Source organism: Rhinolophus hipposideros, assembly GCF_964194185.1.
Source record: "Rhinolophus hipposideros genome assembly, chromosome: 4".
NCBI lineage: Eukaryota > Metazoa > Chordata > Mammalia > Chiroptera > Rhinolophidae > Rhinolophus > Rhinolophus hipposideros.
Genome location: NC_138050.1, coordinates 24207731 through 24216864, shown reverse-complemented (window position 1 = coordinate 24216864; position 9134 = coordinate 24207731).

Here is a 9134-nt window from a genome sequence, read left to right as displayed (position 1 = left end):
TTGCTTTAGATAAAATTATCTAAGGAACATTCACGAAAGAAAATATTGCAATAAGTTACAATAAAAGTCTGTTCCTTTAAAAAGTAATAAAGATTAATTCTATAATTCCATATAGTTATACACAGGAATGCCTAAAGACACTGGAACAGGCTAATTTTTCAAGGTCTTTTTCTTCCTCAGGACTTCACAATTAACCACACGTAGAAAAAGGTCAAGGCAGCATTTTAAGGAATGTTTCCATTCCTTGAAAACATTTGGAATTGAGAAAGGGGTGCATCTGAGCACAGCAATGACTATTGTGAAAAACTACTGCTTTCTCCTATTTCACATAACTGTAGACAGGATGATTCTGGAAATCAGGCTAATTACCACCCTTGCTGTCTTAGGTTTTATGGACTACTCAATTTTTCTTCTCATTGTTCAGAGAGATGAGTGAAACCAGGCTGTTATACTGTAGATTGTCCCCATAAACAAATAATTTGAAGAAAATTGAAGAGCTTCATTCACTTTATTTTGTTTTATTCCATACAAAGAAAATAAAATGACGGAATAATTTTTTGTTTGGTTTTAGTCTGGCAAATGCTATAATTGAAAGTATAGACCCTATCAATGGCACCTCTGCTTAAAATTTATTCCTGAGGAATATCCCAAAGGAGTGATTTCTGAGGAATAATATGCAGCCTTCAATTTACTTTATCACAGCTGGATATGAAGTTAAATCCCCGGCTGGAATTTAACTACCCGGAACCAAGCACCAGATGGCTTGCCGGCACCTCAACCCGACAGCTGTGTCCTGATATGCACAGCTGGTCTTCACATTTGAATGACAATATTTAAATGATAACATCACGTAATGTAGAAAAATGTGTTTGGGTAGCACAGGTCTTGAAAACTAGATTGCACAGTTGCTCTTAATAGTAAATGCACAATCTCAACAGCTAATTCACATTCTTTCTATTTCTGTAGTTGGGCCTTGGCTGCTGTAGCAGTTTACTGTCATGCAGAAACATTGTGGCGCCATTCACACTGTACCACTCTCTGTCCATAACGACACCGCTGCGTACTCACCATGTTAGATTCTCCTTCACGCAAAAATAAGCACAACACAGTTTCTATTGTGAAGCTGGAGACTTTTAAAATTTTGCGATAATTAATAGATACTGCATTCTGCCAGGATAGAGGAATTAAAAGGCACTTGGTAGTATGTAGCTGCTATAAAAAGTCTGCAACAATTTTCTGATGTTATTATTCATTTCCTAGTTGAGTCACAAATATCACCAGATCAAAAAACATATCAAATTTAATACCAAAATTTAGCACTCAAAAAATTCCACGAAGGGCATCTGTCAAGGAAAATGTATTTGAATACATTTCAGGCACACACAAAATGACATATTTCAAATGAGAGATGGATGAACAAATGTGCCAGGCTTTAACTAATAAAATATACAGTGCAAGTTTTCTATTTTCACAAGTTGACAGAGGTTCCCTATGCTGCTGCTCAAACTTTGATGAATGTGTACATTACTCCAGTGACTCAAAGAAAACTTATTCTTAATATATTTCCAAAGTAATTGTGGCTATAAGAAAAAAAACGTGTTTAGTGGTAAGGAGACCTGGGTATATATCTTACTGCTACTTTTAGTAACTGAGTTTGGTCACGTCATTTAACTTCTATAGACTTCCGTTCCTTCACCTGCAAAATGGGAGCCATAGGTGAGAGTGTACGTGTAAATACATTCTGTAAACTGCTGTGAAACAGAAGAAGGTGGTGGGGCTATTACTTTCTCTGGTTGTCTAGGGGACTCAATCAATAGTATTTTTGTCCCTCACCAGTGTTCTGAGTAAACTGAAATATCAAATCCAGGAGTGTCAGACAGAAGTATGAACCTCACTTCCATAATTAAGTCCCAGTCAGAGGACATCGCTTACTGTGAGAGTAAAATGAACTTCCTAGCATTAATCCCGAATTGCCAGCCTACCAGCCAGGCATGACAAAGCAGGGGCAAACAGCAGAGTCCCTGTGAGCAGTTCAGGCTCCAGAAGAAAAAGGGTAAAGGTGAGACCACCCAATTTAGTCTTCCCAAATTTATCAGTCAAATAAGTCACTCAGAGTAAAGGAGTAAAGTGGCCAAAGATTTAACAAATACTCTCAACATGAAAGGAAACACAAGGAGATAGGAACAGGGATCTCTCCCTGACTTCGCTCAGCTTTTGTTCTCTTCCTCCAGTGACTTAAACATTAGTATTTAGTCAGCCAGGGGTCTGACTCTCCTCTTTGAAGGAAGACCTCTGCAGTTCATCAGGACAGTCTTGCTTCTACTGCTGTGACGCTACACTCTCAACACCAGTAATCCCTCCTGTGAGCATCCTCCTGAGACCACTGTGAGCAATACTGAGGGTTTTACCCTCAGAAGATTTAGAAATGTGTCGGAGTGCTACATTAATGAAATCAACTCCAAGATCACTCTACCCCAAACCAAACATTCCTTATCCCATTTCTCATCCTAAATTACGTCTAGTCACATAATGCAATCTAGCTAGCTAATCCTTGGTGCCAAAATCTAAATCCTTGCTTCCTTACACCACATCCAACCCATGAGCAAGTCTATAGGTTCTTCTTTCAAAACCAATTTAGAATTTCCATTTCTCATTCACTTCACCACTAACATCCTATCTCAGCAATCCCATTAAACTGCTTCACTTTCCTCCACGGCTTCGACTACTTGTTAACATACTATATACCCGTATTTGTGTAGTGGCTTGGTTAAATTCTCTCAGAGTAGGAATTTGTCTGTTTTGTTCACTATAGTATCTATAGCACATAAGAAACATTCATGACACATAAACCACCAATAAATACTGTTGTAAAGAAGAAAGTGAGAAAGGAGAGGAACAGAGAGAAGGGAAGGAGGGAGGGAGGAAAGGAAAGAAAACAGGAAGGAAAGCAGGAGAAGCAGGGAGAGAGAGAGGAAAGAAAACAGGAGGTAAGGAAAGAAAAAAGAAGGCGACAGTTGTTGGGGTTTCTAAGGCTAAGGACATCCCAGATTGCAAATTTCCCCCTCCTCAAATTGAAGATTGAACTTGCCTTTGCATCTTAAAATGCAATAGTCAGCAGCATGTGAAAAGAGTTTTTATTGTTTATTACAACCTCCATATTTTTTCAACTCTGTAGCCATTGTCCTTGCCATTCAGCAAATGGGCACTCTACTCTCACTAGAATTTCCACACTCAAAACCTTCCACTCACTCAGATTGTTAATTATCCATTAAACACACACACACACACACACACACACTCCTTCTTGCAGTGCTCAGTCTGGACTTTGCCATTATCAGTGATACCAATAAATGTCCCATCAACCCAGTACACTGCCTTCCTAGTAGGGGATAATTCTCACTTTTTACATTTCAATTTAGGTGCTTTAAAATGACATTAGAGAAAGACAAAAGTCTGTGATTAAGTAGAATTGAGCAACATCAGGATTTCTGATTTCAAATGGACTTTCTGCTCCACAATCTTTTATTTAATGATTGCTCGTCTTTATTAGACTTCCCAAAATGAATTCTCTAAAATTCCTCACCAATTTCTAGTCACCAATTCCATTTCAAATGTGGTGTAATCTTAGTAGGTGATTTTTACTACCCCTAGAAGATCAAGATTATCAGGCATTAAGTACCCCATTTTCCTTTCATCTCTCATTCTCAAAAATAACCCTCTTTTTTATCCCAGGGCAGAATTGTCCTTTTGTTTCCAATTTCCCACTGAGCACCACAGTCATAATTCTAATGTTGAATGAGGTGTTTTGATCGTTGAGATCTAAATACGATTGGCTCAAACTTCAAATTTACACTCTCATGAAGTCCAAAATCCTTCCAAAAGTTTCTAGAAATCTACAAAGGTTTTGTGTTCTCAAGGTCGCCTCAGTATCTGACTTCTTTCTGTATGTGTTGTTCCTATTATGCACTACACTGACCCAGAAGTGACATCCAGACCCTTCCTTCAAAAAAAAAAAGAAAAGGAGAGAAATAAGAAAAAAATGTGAGTGTTGCAGGTTGTAGGCTTTACTGAAAAGGCCAAGTGACATCATTCTAATGAAAGAGAACAAAGTAGTATCCCGCTGGGAATGTCTGGGAATGCTTTTGCTTTCTTGATAAAAAGGAAAAGGTGTGGCTGATACCAGATCTATTTCTCATCCCAATGCCTGAATGTTGGTATACACATGGAGCAAGTCTTGTGACCATAAGGCAACAGGTAAGTTCTGAATGCTAGCAGCTTTCTGTTTCTGGTTTTGTGCAAAAGAGTAAATCCGTTTTGCTTTAAACCCCTCTGAGTTTTCTGTTATTTGATACAGAAAGAACTTAAAGCTGATACAAAATTTCAAAATCACAGTTATCACAGTCCTAAACCTATGAAATTCAAAGATGTATGATCTGAGCCTTAACTGTAAGAGCCATTAGTAATTAGGTCACCTAAACTAGTAAGTACCATCCGGCCTGTAGGATGCAATTTAAAGCTAGAAGGTTCACAGATACTTAGTACCATACCCAGAAGAATATGAAAAAGATGGTAACAGGGTTGGAAATCTCCTTCCTTTAAATGAGAGCTCATGTGGTACCATGCCCTGAAACCATCTGAGTCCCTGAATTTGCCCTGAAGTTGGAGATCTGCCTAAGCTCTAAATCTGCCCTGACTCTTCAGAACCCAAGTGTGAGTAACGGACTAAGACAGCTCTCCTCACCCATCTGAGCATGTAAGTAAGAGTCCTGAATTCCTAATATTGACCTTCACCCATGATTTAGCATGACACTATTTTAATTGCTGTACTCTATCATACAAACTCAATGTAATATCGGACAGGCTAATTCTGAAAAAAATATTTACATACAAAGACATACAATCTAAGAGACAGCGGAAAACAATAAATTTTAGTTGCATCATAAATGGGCACTTAGGGGTTTTCTGGGGGTGCTCAAAATATTCTGTTGGCATGAGTGGGGATTACATGGGTGTTCATTTTAATCACAACTCTTTAAGATGTACATTTATGTTTTATGTCTTTTTCTACATATACATTATATTTCACAACAAAAAGTGTTTTAAATAGTATAAAGAATATTAGTGACATACAAAGAGGTTAAAGATATCTTAAATAAAAACCAGTTTACACAACAGTGTGTATAATGTCAACATTTTTCACCAAATAGATATATCCCCAAAGGTTAAGAGACAGGTGATCCTCAGCAAGGGCCAGAGAACTTAGGGATTGTTGAACATATACACATTTCTAAAAAGTGAAAAAAGATGAATACTAAGTCACATGTAAAGTAACCTTTCCATTTCAATCTTTATTTGTATTATTTATTTGCATATCTTTATTTGCATAGTTATAGACAGAATACATTTGTGCATTCTTAGAATACTTTTCCATCAAAATTATGATCAATACTTGCATATTATTTTAAATGATGAGAGTGCTTGATGCAAGTCATTGTTATTTTAGAATTTTGCTTTTATTGTGAAATTCCTTCATTAAAATTATCTGTGACATCAGTTAATGATGTCAAAGTAATTTTTAAAGTGGTAGGAAGACATCATGAAGTTTGTTCTGTTGCCCTAGGCCTTTACTGTTGTAATGGATCACAATCATGAAGACATCATAATATTATAAACAATTGTCATAAAACCTAGGTTCCACCATGTAAATGATCTATATCCTCATTATGTTTACTTTATTGTAGAACTAGTAGCACAGTATTTAAAACACAAATAAAAAATATGTTGTATATAACTTATTTTTAAAAGAAATCACTTAATAGACCAATATTCTATTATACAACCTTGGTCCTATAAGTCACCAAGATGACTTTTAAAGGTTAGAAAGTCAAAAAAAAAGTTTGTGATTTGAATCTGCTATTGTTTTGACAAATAAGTTCAGGCATATGAACCAGAAAAAAATTTTCCAGAAAGAGAAACTACTTTCTTTTCTCATTTAGAGAATAATAAGATAACACTTATTTCTGTATAACTCTAATTATATCCAGACTGTACAATCAGGTAGTGACACCAACTGTTCCCAAATTAATGTAAAAATGGATTTGAATTAGAAACACAGTACCAAAATGTTCTAACAGTAGTAACAGTCATTACTCGTTACTTACAGTTTGTGAAACTGACGAGCAAATGTCAATCAAATAAATAACTTGTATTTAGATAACCCTGGTAGTAGTTCAGTGAGGAGTTTCTGAAAAGGAAATTATTTCAATGCCAAGTCACGCTTACAGCTTTGAACAAGTAGCAAAACATGGGCATGTTTCTCAAATGGATTTCACAGAATCAGTGGAAAAGCTGGAGGGGATGGCTTAGTTTTTTTAAGCCTCAGATTTGAAATACCTAGACTCCCTGCAACTACAGCGTTAAATCCTCTGTGGAACCACAGCTTCAAATGCTATCAGGAGAGACTCAACTCTTCATCCTTCTGAGACTGATAAAATGAAAGCCATGAAGTTTAGAGAAAATGGAGGGGATCCTGCAGCCTCCTGCACCCCCCCTTCTCACCCCACACAGGAAGCCTCTATTTGTAACATCATTTAAGCTTCTATTTGAGACTATCTCCTTGGTGAGACTTCAGGATGCTATTTTTAAGACATTCAGAAATTTCACAGTCCTGCCATGGGCTATCTTTACAAACATTTAAACCAAATTTTAGACAGCTTTAAGTAGATAGAAAACATTATTTTTAATTCCCATTTAAGACAGTCGAGGAAATTCTAACTACATACTTTAAAATGCATTATAGGTATCCGACCAATTTTTTATTATTCCTGGGGAATTTCTGAATCTCAAATTGATTTCCTCTGCTGCTTTATGTTCCTGGCCTGTATCCTCTCTGACAGCAATTGATGCATGCTTGGTAAATTCCAATTAAACTATGTGATTTTATTTAATTTGCATAACACTGTAGAGTTATGCAAGATCCTCTCACATCTCCTATCTCATTTACAAAACTTTATAAGATAACGAAGAACACTTATTTTCTCCAGCTACCAATGAGGAAAGTGTGGCTTGGGAAGTTTACATGAGTTAACCATGGCTGATATACTTTTGCCTTACATTAGAAAATACAGGCCTTGAGAATCCTCCCGAAGTAGTGCTAGTTCTAAGTAAGTTCTATTTAGGAACATAAACATTTTACTAAAGTGTCTAATGCATTCTAAATTTAAATAAAAATACTTTATAACTAACTTTTTTGACTTATTAGTAATGCTACATAGCTCTGCTGTTACGTATAATTGATGATTTACAATAATGGAAAACTGGAGAGGATGCTGAGGAAACTGTGGGCCATTTTCTTAAAGTCTACTACCTAACTGATTAACAGGTGTCCCTTTTCACTTACATTTACCTCAAAATTAAACATGGATCTAGTTACATCCGGGCCCAAATGAAAACCTGAGAATAACTTGAAATGACTTCTAGGACTAAAACTCAAACTTTCTCCAAGTGTTAGTCGAAGAAAAATTAACCCATAAGGAACTCAAATATCCAGACTAACTTAACATCTTTAAGACAGCTGCACAGATGACTTTAAGTTTAGGCAAACTAGATAGTGGGCCCACTGGGTATTTTAACACGAGATGCTAAATACCGGGTATTTTAATATGTCGATACTAAAACATCACCAAAGATGTTTGATTCCTTTGAGATGGCAAATTAATTATTTTAAATACAAATACCCTTGGAAAAGCTGGCATACTGAGATCTCTTCTTAGACATTGCCACACTAGTATAATTTAGCTGTTTTCCTCCAACAAACAGATGAGTTGAACTTCTCTGATAGGAATTTTGATTTCAAGTAAGGAGAGAGGAATTTTGGAGAAAAGAGTGGACTAAGTAGAGTGAAAATTAATAAACAGAAATCTCATTTAAAATGGAGTTGGGAGGCTAGAAGAGAGAACTCTCATGCATGTCACCAACACACACACTACTGACCCAAACAGGAAAAGATATACCTTGCATCTCTGATAGGAAGTGACACTACTTTACTACCTCAGCAGGAGGAAGAAAAGATTCCTCCTTGCCCAGTACCAGCTCAGCCAATGGGAGACTGCCATAACTCAGCCAAAGAGGAGCCACTACACTTTGAATCTTCGGTTTCCTCCAAAGGACTCTTCATTTACAAGAGCCCCTCCCAGTCCATAAAAGAGTGTTCCTCTCCTTTGTTTCTCGGGACTTGAAAATTGCAATTTTTTGTTGTTTCTGAACAAACCAGTTTTGCTAGAGAAATAGCTAGTTGTTTGTTAAGGTCAATAGGACAACAATCTGTTTTAGCCAGAAGAAACACAAATACCTTAAGAATTAGGGAGAGGTTATAGAGAGCAGTGGGCACTGAGATCAATTTTTCATGTATTGTATTATACATTTTTTTTTTTTTCCACTGAAGGATATCCTGGCTCCCGAGCTTGTATCAAGAATACTAGGGCTCATCTCAGGTGCTAATGAAAATGAATTCAAACTACAATGCATGTTTTCCTTGCTTTCTTACCGTTTCACACCTCTTTTAAATTTCACCTGGCATTAGTTTATCCTGATTACCCCATATAAATGACTTGTTCCTCCTCCAAAATTCCATAGAAATTTATAACGTTTCTCTTTAATTACACCTAACTTTTTAATAGCACTTCGTTGCCTTAGGATAATTCTTCTAGTCTAACTTGCACTATTTAAATAAACTGTATTTAATTTCATAGCAATAAGAGCCGTGAAAACTTTGTCTACCTTTCAACTCCTACTAAGTTAATATTTCAAAAGTCTGGATAGATTTATAAATACTTTTCAAAATAACTTAAATTACTTGATTATGTCTCTTCCCTTGGCAACATAGGCAGGTATTCCAGAGCCCCAAAGATATGATTGGTTCATGCTTGCCCATCTTCCCAGACAACTGAACTATCAAAGAGTTTATTTCTATCATACTTGTTGTCATGCAGGGACTCTGATCCCACGCCCCACATAAGAACTCAGGTTATGGTGAAGCCAAAAATGAACACCAACAGAGCCATAGATAGGGGAGTCATACCACTATATTCTCACTGGCGGTTGGGTTGGAGACACAGGGAGCAATCATCTGCCAG